Below are 20,291 nucleotides of genomic sequence, written 5' to 3' on the forward strand. Positions count from 1 at the left end.
TATTTGAACTTTAATTTGAAGCCATGTATATATTGTAGTGTATGTGCATGCTTCAAGATTTTTACTTAAATTAAATATAAGTAATAATGTTACATACTATTTTAAATGTTATTGAAATGCTAGATTTTGGCAATTTACGTGATAAACAAACAAATGGGTATTTTTTTAATTTTAATTAATGTATGTTATTGTCAGCTGTTGATATAAATAATACATGATATTATTCCATTTTGTCTGTTATTACATAAAAATTTATTAATATATATATATATATATATATATATATATATATATAAGAGAGAATTCAATACACTAAAATAAGTTCACCTCATCTTAAATTATTTATTTCTGTCAAGATTGAAGAGTGTTGAATCACTGCTACAAGAAAAATATGATTTTATACAATTTTTAAAGATTTTGTGATGGTTTTAAACTATCGTTAAATAGAACTGTAATATTTAATAGATTATTGTTTTTAAAGCGTATAAACAATTTTACAGCCATTTCTAACAATAGCGAGTATAACCGCTATTAAATAAATAACGATAATATTACGTGTATATTAAAATCAGTCATTAAAATCAGTCACTAAGTATAAAATATATGTTAAAATATACATTAAAAATAAATTAAATCACATATTTATTATACACAAATACATTGGTGTCTAATTTTAGTATATAAATAGTTTTTTTAAATAAGTAGTTAATGTAAATCAAATACAATATGGTGGTGATAAAACATTTTTTTAATACATGAATTAATTACAACGATATATATTGACATGTAAGCGAAGATTAATATACAAATAAATTTATATTTTTAATTTTATAACTTATGCAAAACATCCAAATTGGTATTCGAAAATTTTAGATTGAGAATTTTATATTTTAACAAATTTTTGTTCTCTAAAATCTTTGGTCTTTGTGTTGTTTTAGAAAATAGAGACTATCTTTTTTATAATTATTGTTTTGAAGTCTAATTATTTTATAATAAAATTAGTTAAAAATTTATTTGTCCTATACAATATATATTAAAATTTTGATTGAAAAAAATAAAGAGATTAATTTGTCTGACAAAAATAATTTTTGAACACTTTATTTTAGCAAATAAAAAAATGTATTAAAAACTAAAGTATTTATCTAAAATTTGTTGACAATCAAATGTTTATTCCATAAGTTTTATCTTAAATAATTCTCATAATATTATTGAACCAAAAGTTTTTAGAATATTTAGTAAACTAAGATGAGAGAGAGAGAGAGAGTGAGAGAGAGAGAGAGAGATTACAATTGAATACTTGACATTGTCCTTATAATGAGCTAATCAACTTTTAATACACTTTTAAATTTCAATTTTGATCATGATGATCAACTGCCTAATTAGTTTTGCCCTACTCTTCTATATGTTTCTTGGTTTAATATATTCTTTTAGCCAATCTACTTTTTATAGCAACATTATTGTCCTCAATCATTATATTGTTTCTTTAATTTAATATGATCCTTTAATTCCTATGCATAGTTAAGTAATTCAATTAAAACTAAATCGTATAAATTGATGTATATCTCTTAGCCTCACAAGATTTTGGGGGTACTAATGAAGATTTTATTGTTAGCAGTTTCCTTCAAAGAATATGTTCCTTTCTTTAATTAGTCAAAGCAACAATCTCTCCTAACATCTCTGATTTATTCCATTGCCACCTTTCCATGGCTTCATGCATATAGGGCAAAAGAATAAAGTGACTAAAAGGAGAAATAATTGAGTATATATCAATTTTATAGGTTCTCATAATTAGGTATTTAGCATTGAATTGAAGTGACTCAATCTAAATTAGAAAGAAAAAGTATCTTCTATGTATTCATACTTAAATAATACGTACAAAAGTACTCATACTTTAGGCCAATCTTTTTGGTTGACGTTACCATTTTTGTTTACATTTTTAATTAATTAAAGATAATCTTACTAAATTAATTTGGGTTGGTCGAGTGGTCAACTCACTCGTCCGTTTAAGCAAGTGCCGGAAATTCGAATTCCGTCTTGTGCATGCAACAAATCATTGGTCAGCGACAGACCCTTAAATAGAGTTCAGATCCGCAACGAATCAGTTCTTGACCTGTCGAGTTGGAAGATACCGTGAAAAAAAAAAGATAATCTTACAAAAATAAATTTGTATTACTGATCAATAAAAAAATATAAAAAAATAAGAAACACAATTTATTTTTTATCATTATATTTTTTTAATTTTTTTTATAAGCAAAATAAAAATAAATTAAATTTTTATAATTTATTTTAATTTATTATCAAATAAAATAAAAAAATATTAATTTTTATATTTTTTATATTTTATTTTTAATGTCCTATTTTATCTTATCTTCAGACATAAACACAATTTATGTGATGATCATATACGTGACTTTTAATTTGCTTTAGAATTTTGTCATATATATGAAGTTATTTTATTTCTTTTACTTTTCTCCCCTTAATTAGATTACGTAAATGATAGATCCACGTAGATTAAGAAATTAAAGAATTTTGACAAATGTTGCAGTGCCGTCTCGAATCTGCAGCAGGTTAGTGAGATTAATTAAGCTCAACCTGATTCTAAAAAAATTTTGAAAAAAGAAAAAAACTAATTACATATATCAATATATGCGTCTAAAACTAATAATAATTAAAATGGATTATCCGAATCATGTTATATATATAAAAAAAATTATATATTATTAGAAATATATAATAGATTTATTATTATTTAAATTTAGAATTTATGATTTAGATTTTATATTATTTAATATTTTATTATTATTCTATAAATTATAATTATAATATTTTTTAAGTGAAAATTCAGGTGAAGTCGGTTTCATATGAAGTTGATACCAAAAACCATTAGATGATTTAATTTATTTGATTAAATTTTCATCCAACGGCTCTCAGATATCAACTTCACGTGAAGTCGACTTCACATGAGTTTTCACCTATTTTTTATTTAGATTTACAAGCAATTTATCTATATATAATAAATTATGATATAATTCAACCGATTTTTCTTTTAAATTAATATTTTTATAGGATCAAACACATTTTATAATAATTAACGCCAAAATTTACACCATACATAACATCTTTCAAAAGAAATTTCAGTCTCTTCTGATAATCAATTGTCCTAAGAACAAGTAACGAATTTTAAGTTAATTATCATCGTCATTACCAAACCGGAAAAAATCCACTAGATAGTGTTGTCGGGTAGGTCAAAAATTAAATTAATTGATTAATGTTGATGACAGCTTAGAGATTAACCCACAATAGAAAATATTATAAGGTGCTTAACTTTATTTATTTATTTTTATTGCCATAGTGATATAGACTCACACACCCCATACTATTGGTGGGAGAGTAGTGCTTCACCCTAAAACTATATAAGACAAAGAAAATGCTCCAAAAATATCAATGCTTGTAAATTTATATATGATTCCGATATTTTAATAAAATGAACAAAAAGTTAACTATTTGGACGGAAAGCTCAATCAGCATTGAAAAGTTAGACGGCTTATTTTATAACATGACGACAAATTACTAATTAGGGTTAGGAAGTAGGAACATATAATAACGTACAAACAAGTTTCTTTAAAAAAAATTCATTTCAATTAATCATTAAAGAGTTTACCTAATTAATTTTCTTTAAGGATGTAAAATTATTTTACATACATTATTAACTAACATATATGTACGTTGTAATTTATTAGTCAAATTTTTAAACAAAATTTAGATTTATTATGAATTAATCTCTAAAACTACATTTGAAAAGAAAACAGCGATTAAAAGATTGAGACTGAGAGACTAAATTAAATCTTTGTGTTATATTTGATATAAAATATATTGAATTGAGTTATGTTTCAGTATTATATTTAGTTTAAAATAAATATAGAGATTAAGAGATAAATTTAAAATTAAAAAAATTAAATAAAAATATTTTTTTAAAAAAATTATTAAAATTTTAGTTACTATCTTTAAAAATTCAATTTCCTACGTCTTCACTTTCTGAAAATATTATAAAAAATAAAATTTTATATTTTAAGACTAAAATTTTAATTTTAATCTCTAATCATCAAATACAATACTAAATTTCAATCTAATTTCAATTCCAACCTCTAAATACAAACGATACGCTACCATTTAGCATAAAAAGAAAAAAGTTAAATAATTATTAAATAATTATCATTTGTTTATAGTAGTGGTTAGTTCAAATTAGAAGCATTTGTTGCAGTTTGAACGGATAATACTCTGATGCTATCAATGACATCCCCACAGGATTTCTTAGTCATACCCGGCTGTTCCTTTTTGTCTTTTGATAATTACTACATTCACAGTGTCCAAAAATTATAATATTATATGTAATTTTTCTAATTTTGATCAATTGAGACAGGAATTTTACATAATTAGTTAATAGTAATATATTTAATCATATCATCAAATATAAATTAGTATGAAGTTTTATTTGAAATTTTGAGTATTAGTATATAATAATGAAAGATATAATTATTTGATTGTGCCATTTATATATAGCTATATATATTAACATCTTCTAGAGCTGGGATTGTATTATAATAATTCAGACTTTTGTTTATATATATAGCTTTTAAAATTTGTTAGAAAAATGTTCATGTATTGTAGATTTTTGGAAAAATAAGTTAAATATGCACTTGATTCAAATATGATATTATAATATATTTAATGTATATTAATTAAGTTGATTACCTAAAAATGTTTATCTTTACAAATTTAATTTCTAAATATTCAATTGTATATAAATAAGGAAAATATATAGAATGTATTAGAAGTCATTTATTAAATTTTGGATGATTCATAGTTATATAATATGGTATGAATGCAGGTTTATTTGGCAAAGAAAAATAATAAAAAAGTAATCCGTTGCTATCTTATGAAAAAAAATAAAATTGATATTTTGACAAATTTGTAATTCAATTATTGAAGAAAAATCGTCGAAAAAATAAAAATTTAATTTATTATTGAAAAAAATTCGTCAAATCTATAAGTCAATTATCAAAAAATTTGTTGACAAAAAAAAAAATTTGCCTATAATAATTTACTCACAGAAAAATTATTGGTAAAATATTACCAACAAATTTTTTTTATCAACGTACGATAATTGTCGGTAAATCCTTGATAAATAAAAATTTAGCGATAAAAGAAACAAAATCTGTTGATAATTTTATCGATAATTTGTTATTTTTTGGTAGTGTTTGGTCTTATAATTAGTAACCTTAAATTTATAAATGCTACCCAACTGTTTTTATCCATTGAAGTAACTTATTGGATTGATATGATTAGAACTAACAAAATCTAATAACTGTTATGTTATATTAGTTACTTAACGAGTTATAATTTAAATGACATAAATTTTTTATATTTACTTAAAAATTATAGTTTTGAGTCTCACTCCTAACTTAACAAAAAAAAAAAAAAAAAACTCTTGCACTAGCTAAAGAAATAAAAAAGTTCATGGCGGAGTTTCTTTACTTCCAAATGTGTGTATTCAAAAATGGAAAATCTATATTGGTTCCCTCACATAGAAGGTAGGGTAGTAGCAACGGTTTAGATTGTCGTCACTATTAATCACAAAAAAAAATCAAAATGTTACAAAAAAACAAACTTACAATATAAAATTATATTTATTAAAAAAAATTTCTTGTGACATTACTTTTGAATATTTTTATTCCGAAAGGCAAAGGGGTGAGTGATAATTTGTCAATTGTCATTTGTATGTAGCTTTCTTTGGGTCCACCATAGACACGTTTTTTCCCTTTTGTTTGTGGCTACCATCCTTCATAGTTTCTCACCCGTTATTTTCAATGGTTTTCACTTTCCCCTTTTATTTAGTGCTAATGTGATTTTCTTCCCTTTTTTTCTGTGGACTTCACTATTTCATCATATTCTATTAATTACTAAAAAATAGACTAGCAGTGCAGCTTTATTTCTAGATTTTTTTTTTTTTGAAGGGGAGATGGTTAGGTTTCTATGAAAATGTTTTTTTTTTCTATTTCTAATGTTTTGACACACTTAATTAAGATAATATTTATAGTCATGTAGGAGATATTAGGAGACTATATTATTTTAGTGAAATATTAAGGAGTCGTTTAGTGTTGATTTATATATAAAATAAATGCAAGAAAAAAAATTAGTCAATTAAAATTTGTGTCTAATTTATTTTTTATATTTTTTACTTTTTTTATTTGAAATTTGATGGAAAAAAATTATAAATTTCAAATTTTGATTTTAAAGTTGATAATTTTAGTTAGTAAAATATATGATGACAGAATTTGAAATATAATCATTCATTTATTTTTTCTACTCATTTAATCTTTTGAAAAAAAATAATTATGACAAAAATATTAATATCTTATAATTTTTCATAGAAACTTTAGAAAACTTGCATTTTCTCCCACCAATTTAATCTATGGAGATAAATAGTTTCATGACAAAAATATTAATATCTTATAATTTTTTGTCAAGATATTAGAAAATTAAAACTCTTCCGATCCTAAATTTATATATAAATTTAAAGATTAAATATTTTTGTTCTATTCAAATGCATTATTTAATTTGTTACATTAATACATGAGATCGGATTACTAATCGAGTTTTGAATCTTTTTATGAAATACTAATTAGGGAGTTAAAATAACCAATTTGAAATGATTGATTACCAGTTATAAGACTAACAATCATTATTAGAAATATTCTTAGTATAGCTTTATCTCAATTCTCATGATTGGATTATTAGGTAGCTAGATTTTAATAATATTTTTTAAATAGAGATATACATAAAATCATTTATATGAATCAACTTATTTGCTTTGCTAGAGATGCTAAAATTCATGTGTGTGAAATTATTTTTTTTAATGGTCTAAAACAAGCTCCTAAAATTTTTTTTTTTAAATTTTTTTTAATAATCTTGTTTTGTTGGACCTTTAATTTTTAATTATCCTAATTTACCTACCAAATAAAAAGATTTCACTTTAGTTGACAAACATTCATAGTAAATAAAAATGTCATCTATAATATTTTATGACAACCTCTATTATCAAATTGCCTTTTAAAGCAATGTTTGGTATTGGTCAAATGATGAATAAAATCACACAAACATTTCAAAGTTTCAAACACAATAACACATGAACCCACAGTAATAAATTTTTTAGATTTGACCTCTAACCACTCTTAATTAAAAAAAATATTTTTTATGATTCTATATAAAAATTAATCTCAATAAAAAAATTCACCAAAAAGAAGACATGAACGAAATAAAAACAAACTAAAACCCTAATTGGACAAAATTGAGTGTAAACAATTTCTTTTAAGTCCTTCAGCAATCAAATTCAAAGTGACTTGGATCCAAAGAGGTGCTAGGGACGATATTAGGTACCTTGTCACCCTCATCCATGGTTGTTTCTTTTTTTTAAATTATTTTGTCTCCCCTACACCACCAAAAAAAAATAAAGAAAATTGTCTCCACATTATTTTGTAATTTTATAAATTAATATATGCATCAAAATGAGAGTTTCTCTTTTGCCTTTCTTTATTTGTCTGGAATTTTGGATTGGATTTATGTGACAATAATGTGTACTTGCACAATCACACGTGTGCATGGAACACTATATAAGAAACTAATCATATATTAAACTAATGATTAGGATGCACATAAGTCAGATTAGACCGAATTTAATTCAATTTAAACTCGAAAAAAATATCGAATAAAAAATAATACACTTAAACCTGATAAAATATAATTATTCTGTTGGTCTTTATAATTTCACAAAATTTTTAATTAGGTCTTTATATTTTTTTTAATTAGATTCTTGTATCAATTTTTTTTCAATTAAGTCTTTTTTAACAGTAATTGACTTAATTTTATAAAGATTCAATTTAAAAAAAAATTGATGCAGAGATTCAAAAAAAATATATAAAAACCTAATTAAAAAAAATTTAATGTAAAGACTCAACTAAAAAAAAAAGTTAAGAGGTTTAATTAAAATTTTACAAAACTATAAGAATCAACAAAATAATTAAACCTAAAATTAAATATGCTTTAGATTTGGATCGGATTTTGATCACTGCTAGAACTATTGATGAATTGTGTTTAGTTTGGATCTTATTTATATTTTTCAAAATTTCTTTGCATTTTAATAAATTAATTGATCCTTCAGAATAAAGTTTTAGTTTTTGGCCTTACTAATAGCTATGCGTCATTGCAAAATAATAGTTGTATTATTCTAAATTCTAAATATTATATAAAGGGGTGGTGGAGTCATGCATGCAATTTCGATTCTCACCGTCAACTTTATAAATTATGATGAAAGTCATATATATATAAGGTGAAACAATAAGAAAAGAAGAGAAATATAATTACATATTATATTTGGTTTGTGTTACACTTTCACGATTTAGTGACTTAATCATGCTTTGACTAATCCATAAAAAATAAAGAAGAAGAAAATGGGTGGGGAGTTGAAAATTGAAATCAATTTATTTATTTATTTCTATGATTGAAGATATGGGCCATATATTAGTCCACAAAGTCGGTTTGCCAGTATAGTCAACGGAATTTGGTTGGGGCCTTAATAATTATTTAGTGTTTAGTAAAATAAAAATATTATTAATATACTAAAATTAGTTATCAAAATTAATTATTAATATATTTATATATAAATATATGTATAATTTAATTTATTTTTAATATATATTTTATACTGATAATAATTAATTTTAATATACACATAATATAGTCATTAGTAAAATTATTGGATAAAAAATTTTAATATAAAACTTTGTATTTATTAAGTTAATTAATACTTTTTCTTATTCAGAAGTACAATATTAATTTAACTTAAATATAATCATAATTCATAAGTGACATTTTGAAATAGACTTCTTACTAAATCCGGAAGCAAGTACATGTTGCCTCACAAGTTTCATTTATTTAGTATAATAATATAGCTTAATTATTATTCTCGTTTGTGGAAATAATTACGCAATGTCATTTAATTTAATTAAGCTGGTTGCAAAAATAATCATGGCATGCTTTGTGATTAAGAAATGTATCCCAAAACGTCATTCCGATATTATCTATCTATTCTATTATATAAAAATCGAATATATGTACTTAATGATGGAGCTGACGTGGCATACTCCAGAGAGTATTTCCCAATTTAATTATTTTAACTCATTCAATATAATTTATTACCATAACTTAATTATATCAGCTAATTGATTTGATTAGATATTTAAATATTAATATAATTTATTATAATATACATTACTTAATTAATTTTACTACATTAATTGTAATTTGTTATATTAGTTAATTAATTTATTCATTTATAAAATCTGAAATAAAAAGAATAGATTTGTTGTTTATTCTAATTGAATTCATTAAATTTAATTATACATTATATACGAATTAATAATAAATTATAAATCACTCTAATCTATAATATTCAATAAAATAATTTGTAAATCACTTTATATTATATATGTATTAACAAAATATTATATATATCTTAATGTGTTAATTAAATATTATATACGCACCGAAAAATAAATACAAAGATGATTTATATAATATTAATAATATTATATTAGCACGGTGATTTTTTTTGTTTTGATATCATATAGTATAGATCAATTAGCATTATTTAACATATCTAAATATTTATTATAGGATATTACGTTTTTATTATTTCGATTCTCTTAGCACCTATAAATACCCTTCTATATTGTATCATTTTACACAACTTGAATACACACAAACTTTTTCTCTACTGCTCTCTCTTACCCTTTCTAATAATAATAAGTACAGTTTAATTTAGTTAGAAGTTCATTATTTTATAGTCTTCTATAAAATAATCTTTTTATCACTTTGGATATTTTAACTCTTTTTTCTTTTTTTTTTCTCTTTACATGTAATTTTGTTGTGCATTAACTTTGTTTATTTAATGATGAAATATACTCATGTTAATTCTATCATATAATAGTTTATTTTTCTCCTATGTATTTTGATTTGTATAGTTACTATTGATCTTACTGTTTTCGATCTTGTTGTTTTCGTTTTCTTGAATTGTTCTTTATTTTTTTATGACTTGATAATTTAAAAAAAAAAAGAAGCAAAGAATAGAAAAAAAGATGGCCAAAAACAAAGGTTAAAAGTCTAAAGGAGCAACATCATTCCTCAGCATTATTATTATTAATATGAACTTTATTATTTCTTTTCTAATATTCTTTAGTACAAGCTTGTTTCTTTTTCTTAATTATTATTAATATTTTTATTCTTTTCTTCTCTAATTATAAATCTCCTTATAATAATTTTTTGATCGGATATTTTTTTTATCTAATAAATTTTTTTTCTTTATTTTTTGTCAAAAATAATTGATATTAGAAAAAAAAAAGATAAAAGTAAATTTTAAGATTCAAATTTAAATAAGATGTGCAAAGGATAACTATTGAATTCATTTGGTCGATTTAAACACTTTGTATTATCGTCATTGAAAATTTCAAATACTATTATAAAATTCTAGATATTTTTATTTTATTGTTCTTAAATTATATATTATACTGTGTATTTGAAGAGTTTCATCTTTTTAAAAATAAGTGTGACATTATATACTTTTTTAAATACAATAAATGAATAATAAGGTTAAAGTGAGTAATAAAATTGATTATAGTAGACTAATTATATTATTATTAATTAATTATATTAAAAGATTATTTTATTATTTTTTTATTTTTTGATATTAATTCAGATGTTTAGCTTCTTTTTATTATCATTTTTTATTCTCTTATTCTATGTGTTTATTCCCATAAATTTTGCTAAATTAAATAAAGCATTGTATATCTTCTTTTTATTCTTCTTTTATATACAAATAAAATTTATTAAATTATTTATCTTCCATCTAATAATTTTATTTCTCTTTTATTTATATTTCTTTCCTTCAATATTTTATTGGTTCTTATTTTTCTAAATTTTATTTTAATTTATGTATTTGTTCTTACTATACCTAATTTTTTTTATTTATGTGCAATATACATTCTTATATATGTTATAGAAATATGATTTGATTCCATTAACTTGCCAAATTTTTTTGAAAAATCTAAAGCTAAAGTACAAAAATATATTTATAGATATTTTACTTTAATTTTTTAACTAAAAAATATAATATTTTTTATCATATTTATTGGAATTCTAAGTTAAATATGAATATTAAATTTTGAAATAGAATAAATATATTTTAAATTTTTTGCATCTAAAAATAATATTTTATCAATGTTAGAATTATTTAGATGGATAAGTAATAGTGAATATATAATTATTTAGGATGGATAGAACTAAGTATATTTTTTATTGAAAATACGAATTTAAAAATATTATACTCAATTCTCAATAGTTAACCTCTCATTGAACCATTGTATTATCAAAAGATTTTTGAAAAAATGAAATAGTTTTAGGTGTATAATTTTTGTAAAAATTTAATTAATTTAAGATATTTATTATCGTTGATTAAAAAAGTAAATTGAAATGACAATTTAATATTTCTATACTCTTAAAATATTATTTATTTATTTTTCTAGCATTTTTTATCATCCAATGATCACGTTAATATAATTTAATTCAATAAAATTATTTATTATCATTTGATTGAATAAAATTTTTATTTTAGCTGAAAATTTTAGGATTTCTCAATCTCAAGATCATTCATGTTAACTCATTAAAAAATATAACTAAGAGCGTGGAAGCGTCTCTTTATTCGAGAGTATGATTGAGATCAGAGAGTTTGACTCTTGTGGTTCTTTGATCTTCGTCAACTAAAACCTTCTGTATTTTTGATAGGGCTGAATCTTAATTTTACTGTGGGAAAAGAGCTACGAAGGTGAGTTTGATGTGTTGGTGACCAAAATTCTAAAGTCATTATTTATATTTGAGTGTGACACTCAATAAACCCTAAAACTCAAATAAAATAGTATCTATGATTTTAATCTCATTTATCTAAATCAAAAGTAATAATGACTTATTTAATTCAACATTTATGACAATAAATGAGATCACCGTTGTATAAATCATTTAATGTGAAATTACTTCATTTATGATTATAATTAATATATGTATTATCCATAAATATATTAAGAAATAATAATTTTCTAACAATCTTCTACGTACTTGGGTTATAAATATATATTTTCCTGAGATAACCTCTTATAAATTTTACGCGCAAATCTGAATGTTATTTTTCTTATTACTTTCATAATCTGATCTATCTCATATATTAGTTATAAAATTACCGAAATTTTTATCACATTAGTGTCACAACAAAACCATGATGATTTCATACTAAAATACTCAACCACATAGATCAAATTTGGATGAGAAAATTCATAGATTACATGCAAAAATGATCTCATGCATGTCTATTTTTAACTTGAATAAAAATTTTATTTTATTCAGTGACAGACTCAGATGAAATTGCAACGGCAACGTCCGGGCTCATAGCGAAGGCGACTAAGTGATGAGTCTGTGGAAGAAGAAGAGAAGAATTTAACAGACTCACAATGAGAGAGAGAAAGAGAGAGAAAGAGAGAGAGAGAGGAAAATTTACCTAGAGAAAATAAACTCGGCAGGAGAAAGGTAGCGACGGGCTCAACAGCGACGGTAACGGGATGAGCAGCGATGATGACATAAGCTGTGAACAGTGATGGACCCAGAAAAATTTAGTAATGGGGACAAAAATATAATAAAATTTAGGTATAGATATTTTTTTTGCTTCCCACAATACTCAACAAGTTAAGGACAAATCCATCATGAATTTGAATTTCATTTAAAAATCTACAATTGGCTAGCAACGGTTTGCTATACATACGAGACAGAATTCGAACCTTCAATACTTACTTAAGCGGATGACTAAGTTGATCACTTGACCAATCTAAATTGGTTTAGATATATTCAAAATTTAAAATTAGAACTATCTAATACATATTGATAAGAACTAGAAATATACACACAATCATTATTATAATATTTAAAATAATAAAAATATAATTTCATACACATAGTATAATATTTAAAATAACAAAAAAATATTTATAAAGACTTTTTTATTTTTAATATGACTAAATATTATTTTTTATATATATTTTTAAACAATTATTTTACTTTTTATTATCTCATATTTAATTGTCAAATCTACTTATTATTATTTTTATAGTATAAATAAATTTTTTAACCAAAATAATTACAGTATATTAATACATAGATAATATATTTTTTATCTTAAATAATTTTAAAAAAATCACTAATAATTTAAGTTGTATTTAATTAAAAAATTAAGTTTTAATTTAATTATTAATTAATTAACTAATATAATATAATTAATTATCACTTTTTTTAGTGTATTTATTTATTTTTCATACTAAATCAAATTTAACAAAATAATTAAACGTGGGTCCGTCCTGGCTGTGAAGGAAGATGGGAGTTGTGAATAGGTAGGCGGCGATGAACTCAGCAACAACATGACGCGAGCTCTGCGGTTTTTTTGTGAAGAAGCTGAAAAGAAGAAAATTTTGGGTGAGGATGACTGAGTTTATCTTGCATGGCTATAGAGTATAGACTGAAGCTATGAATCATCTGTGATGTAAGGCAAATCTTAATTCCTAAAAAGTGTTTATATGTATATATTCGGGGCGGGTACACCCTAAATCCGACCATATACCCTGTTTTGAGCAAAATCTGTCCCGACTTGGGTCAAGTTATTACCCTTTCCATCCGGGTATGAACGGGTCGAGTATCCGCGTATTCGAAAACTCCTGCCAAGTCTAACCACGTATTGATACTCCATTTATTAAGAGTTTAACGCTAGTCAATGCATTGTTATATACACAAGGCGAGATTTTAACTCCTAATAGTTGTTTAAGCGGACGGCTGAGATGATCACTTAACAAACTCAAATTGATTAAGACAAATACTAATTATTTTAACATTTTAATATTAAAAATTTTGAGAGTTTGATTTTAATTATAATTTTATAAAATATTTATAATAATAATTACTATATATATTATTTAATTTTTTAATAAAATTTTTAATATAATTTTATGTATTATCCCGTACAAAGTACGGGAACATACACTAGTTTAATTTTAACAAATGAATCGTGCTAATATATATATATATGTTTTCAAATAGTATTCTTTGAATAAAAAAACTAAGATATTGAAAAATTGGCTTAAAAAATTAGGTCTTTAAATTTAAAATTTTTTTATATTAGGCAAAAATTTAATTAGATAATTGCAAACTGTTTTTGTTAAAATATGAGAAATATTTTTGGAATGTTCATTTTTATATTTTTATATAAAATGAATTATGAAATAATAGAAAGTAATATTTAAGAATTAATTATTGTATTTTTTTAAATAAAAATAGTAAAACAAATAAGTCCAACAAGTTATTTATACTTACGTGTTTCTGTTGCATTTTTTTTTCTTCTCCTTCTTTTTTGTCACCATTGATATTTCGTCTTCTTCTTCCTCTTTTTTTGTTATTTTTTTCTTTCGTTATCGTCGTCGCTAATATTACATCTTTTCTCCCCTCCTCTTTCTTCTTTTTTTTTTTTTTATTGAACTCTCTTTTTTCCCTTCTCTTCCATCATCTTTATCGTCATGATCATCATTGTTATAGTCATCGTCGTCTTTTTCTCATACGCATCGTCGTTGTTATCGTCGTTATTGATTGTTATCGTTATCGTAAAATTTTTGACATATTGATGACATTGTCTGATCCAAATTTGTCATAGATCTAATTTTTTCAAGTTTCTTCTTGTTTTATCTCTTAACAAGAATAAAAACAAAAAATCAAACAAATTAAAGAAGAAAAAAACATATAATACTGCAAACTTATTTGGAAGAGGATGAACTAACATTCATTTAACTAAAAAAAGAAAGAAATAAGGAAAAAAAAAAGAAAAAAACTACAGTATTAAAGAAAACATTTTTGTCTATTTGTTGTAAATTTTTTTGTAAAACTAAGATCTTTATATGTTATTATTGAATAATTTCAGTGTATTTATACTAATAAATTTTGCATAATTCAAAATCCTTCCTCTTTTTTCTCTTCATTTTTTATTGCTTCTTTTTCTTCTTTTTTATGATCATTATCTTCTTTTTTTATTTATATTTTTTTTTATTTTACTTTTTCAAGTTTTTTTTTATTTTACTTTTTTAATAAGAAAAAAATTAAATAAATAAAAAAATATAATACTATAAAATTATTTAAAAGATGATAAATTTATATTCATTGAACTAAAATAAAAAAAAAACGACGTAATTTTAATATTGGATAAACGTTGAAGAAAGAATGCAAAAAATAAAAAAATATAATTTTACACACGCGTTGTGTAACTGGGTTTTATTATAGTAGAGTTTATTTATTTAAACTTGTTTATAAAAAAAGACTTGTAGACTTGTAGTGAATAATTATTTAGAAAGATATAAAGTCATTTCATCCGTTTGCTTGTTCTATTTTTTCGGAGCTATAATTATGTTGGAACTTGGAAGTTACCTACGGATTTATTATTGGTTAAGCTGAAATATTTCTGGTCTTTTTCAAAATTATTATCATCTAATTTAATTCTAAATATTATATTATATATAGCATTTTGCTTGCAATTAGGGTTGAAAGTGAGCCGAATTGAGTCGAGCTAGATCAAGTTCAAGCTCGACTCACCAAAATTGAGTTTAGTTTACGGCTCGACTCATTAACAATCGAGCCTATTTCTTAAGCTCAAGTTCGGCTCACCTCAAGCTCACGAGCTGGCTCAAATAATAGAAACATAAATTCAAAATCTATAATTTTATATCAATACATTATAATTTATAAATTTTAAAAAATATTTAAAAAGAACAATTTTATATATTGTTTATTTATCAATAAATATAAATTTTTTATTTATGTCATACATCAAAATTATATGTAATAAATAAATATAAAATTTTAAATAATTAAGATCATTAATATATATAATTATATATTACTATTTCATATGTATATATATAATATTAAAAGTATAGACTATATATATATATATATATATATATGTATATATATATAATTGAGCCAGCTCACGAGCTAATGAGCTGAGCTTATCCAAACTCAAGCTCAGCTCATTTAATTTATAAGCTCAATTTCAGGCTCAAGCTTGGCTCACCAGCTCACGAGCTTAGTTTATCGAGCTATTAACAGCCGAGCTCGAGCTGGCTCATAAACTGACTTGACTCACTTCCAGTCCTACTTGCAATAATAGGCTGAAACCAAGCTGTATGTATCCATCAATTAAATGTAAGAAATTAGAGTTTGGCTAATAATATTTGTTATAGCACTCTCGTTATAGCCATTTTAGTATTTTACGCAAACTAATTACAGCAATAACATAATATACCATAATATCTAAATATTACGGCGGATTTATAAAACCGTTGTATTATTAATGTCATTTAAAATTTCTTTTTGTAGTATCTTTACTAATGTAAAAAATTTTAGCTAAATAAAATTAGAATGTTTTGAGTTTTAATGTATTTTTCGTTGCTTATAAAGCTTCAAACATTTCTCTGTTGAGTAATTCTAATAATAATAGATGTCATTAAATAAGATGCCAGAAATGTTTAAGAAAAACATGCATGTGTATTAATAATTTAATATTTTGTAAAAGAATGGAATAGGTAAAAGCAAAAATTAAAAAAGAAAGGTGAGATGGAAATATAGTAATAGAGTATTATTAAAATATAAAAAAATTAGAGCAAGTATTAATAGAACGTGACGAAAGAGAAAGAAGAAATTCTCTAACCGAAAAATGGCCACAAAAAATTAGATATTTTATTTGCACCGAAATAATTAATTTGGAAGTTTTGAGGAATTAAAGAGTTATAGAGAGAGAAAGAGACATTTAGCATTTTAAACTTTTTATTTTTTATTATTAAAGCTAGTAATTAATTTTGAAAATTATTTATAAAAACTCTAAAAATACTACTAACTAGAAAACCCTAAATAATAATAATTAACAATTATTAAAAATGTTTTAGTGCATAACTTTTTATTTTGAAAATGTTTTTTCGTGTATATTTATAAATATATATATATATATATCTTATTTTTAAGACTTAAATTTAAAATTTTAATTAAAATATAACATAATTATTATTTGAAAAATAATATTACCACTTATTTTTTTATAATATCACTTCACATGTGATTTTTTTACATTGTATATTTGTATGAATTTATAAAAAAAAAAGTAAAATTAATAGCAATAGTAATATTCATGCATTCTCTTATTATTTTAACAAATTTACTTATATTAAAATTTTACAATATTTCATAAATTAAAAAGTAAATTAGTACTTAAAATTTAAAAAAGCCAAGCTAAGGTGCCCCACATGAAGAAAAAGACAGTCTCCACACTGATGTTGTTTTCTCAAAGGAAAAATTTGATCTAACGGCTCACTGATAATTATAGATTAATACAATGTTAGAGAGGATTCTAATTAGTCATTAATTCAACTTTTGAAGAAAAAAGAAAAAAGCATCCCACATGCACCCACATGTGGACCTGTGGTGCACATTAGTCAAGTGTATAGTATCCTCCAAAGAAGAAAAAATCCCCACTAAAAATTAAAATCTATAACAATTAATATTGGTTGCATTTAATTGTTGACTTCAACCGTTGACTTGGTACCATGGTAGAATCAATAATCATACATATGTACTCAATTAAATGTTGGAAGAACATAGGGAGTGGATCCTCTCAAGTGAAAAAAAATTGGATAGTATTCAATGGAGAATCTCACCTTTCATTGTTCTCTCTCTCCTATTTAATTTTGATCCCACTTGTAGAATTAAAAATGAGAGATCACACTTTATTCTCTCAAGTTTTAAAAAAAATGGAGAGGATCCATTTCCAATAACATATCATATTCATGCATACATTGATGAAAATAAAAAAGTTTTGCTAATTATTGTGTATTTTATTTTTAATCCAAAGTTTCAAATTTACAAAAATTGAAAATTAAAACTTTAATACACTAAAAATAATCAGTAATATTAAGAAGATAAAAAAATAATTAAAAATTTGTTTTATTTAATATTTATTAATTATTGATAAATAAAATAAATTCAATTAATTTTGGCTTATTATTTTTTATTATCAAATATTTTAAAATAAATAATACTACTAAATATTTTTAAAAAATATATAATTATTTTCATTCGGAATTAATTGTGTCTCGAATAACAAAATTTTTAAGAAAATATTGATACTACAAAATTAATGTGTCTTGGATTATTGTTAATAAAAAATGAATTTAATTTTGATATCTTAATTGTGTAAAATATTTTATACAGTCGTGTAATTATATATTTTTTTTGTATGATTATTTACGCGATAAATATAAAAAGTAGTTATTTATTGATATGACATTACGTAATTAGATATATATATATAAAATTATTGTATATTAAAAGTATATCAAAATTAAATTTATAAAAAAACATAGTAGCAATGAATATATGACCTTTATATGTACATGGTGATTTAATTTGTAAATTGTATAAAGAAGGAAAATTCATATACCAAGCATTTAGGCTTGGTAACAGCTCATGCACCACTGAAAGTGGATATTAAAAAGTGACTATGACTATTATAATGTGTGCGTTGGATTGATAAGTTTAAATTGTGACAGGTGGGGTTTTATGGCTAGGGTTGCCCTATTAATCAAACCATCAAATACTATGCTAGGGGACCCAAAAACAATGATAGTGTTAACATTTTTATCACTCGGTTAGAGTTAGATACCTCAAAGGGTAACAACCAAGCATGTGATGAGTTATTATTAGTTTCTGGTCACTTGAATTCTAAAAGTGTTTTACGTTATGATTAAATTAGTAGGATTTTTAAAATAATATGTTATTAGTTAAGTTAAAAGTTTTTGCTAAAAGAATGTACAATACATAGTTAAATATAGGGTTAAGTATGATTTTGGTCAATCAATTTCGTTTCTAATCTTTTTTTTTTTAACAAAATGATTTAAAAGTTTCAATTTGTTTTAAAATCGTCTCTCGGACGATTTTATTCCTGTGGTCATTAGCTTCCGTTACGATCGTTTTAACAGATATTGATAATGTTAATTAATATAAATAATAATAAAAGCTTTAAATAATGAAAGTGGATGAGTGTGAAGTGCAGGGGAGGATGAACGATGGCGGCTTCTGCTGAAGGACGACGAAAAGTAGCAGCGCTAGGGTTCAGGAGACAACGACCATGGCTTTCTAGAGCTCAAGAGCCTCACGTTTTCGTTCATCTGCAAAGGAGTTGCTCTGCGGTCATGGTGAGAGGCCGATTTTGCGAACTTTATCGATGAAGGATAACCGGGAACGAAGATTTTGGGGTTGCATATACTATGAGGTAAGGTGTTCTTCCTATTTTGCCATTGTGGGTTTGAGAATTTGGGATTTGTTCATATGTCTCTATGGCTTCTGTCTGGTTCAGAATGGCTGTGATTTCTTCAGATGGACAGATCCGGAATCTGGAGGTGTTCAGCAAGAGGTTGAAATTGCAAGAAATAGGAGGAAGATAATGAAATTAAAGACAAGATTGAAGAGGTGGAGACGAAGCTTTGGGTTGTTGCTGCTCTATGTATTGCTGGCTGGGTGAGGATTTTGTTCTTATTGCTGCAGAATCAATATAACTTAAAACACCCGAATGGAATGCACCTAGGTTATAGATGATTTGGTAGGGAATGTTATAAGATTTCTTGTGTTGTGTGGGTAGAGTTTGAAGGTATTCTATGATGTTACAGTGGTTTAGGTGTGTAGCATGTTTGAAGCTGTTTGAATTAATGAAGGAAAGTGTTGTTTAATGTTGCCCAATTATATGGTCCTGCTCCAATTCATCACTATCAACTGCATCGTCATCATCCAAATCACTTGTCACAACCTTTTTGTCTTTCTCCGCATTAGAGTCTTTTGGCACAACATTATCTTCACCGAATTCACTTTTATAGTCGTAGACCTCCTCACTGTCAGTGAAGTGGATGTCTTCGACACTATTTTTCTCTTCATTAGATGGCAAGTATGTTAGGTTATCACTGTCTTCGCCACTAGTATCATAGTCACTATCCCCCTCCTGTCCCTCTTGGCCTAATTCCATTCCACCGTCCTTATTCTGGCATTCGACTTCAGCCGCAACC

Source organism: Arachis stenosperma, chromosome 2 (assembly GCF_014773155.1).
Source record: "Arachis stenosperma cultivar V10309 chromosome 2, arast.V10309.gnm1.PFL2, whole genome shotgun sequence".
Taxonomy (NCBI): domain Eukaryota; kingdom Viridiplantae; phylum Streptophyta; class Magnoliopsida; order Fabales; family Fabaceae; genus Arachis; species Arachis stenosperma.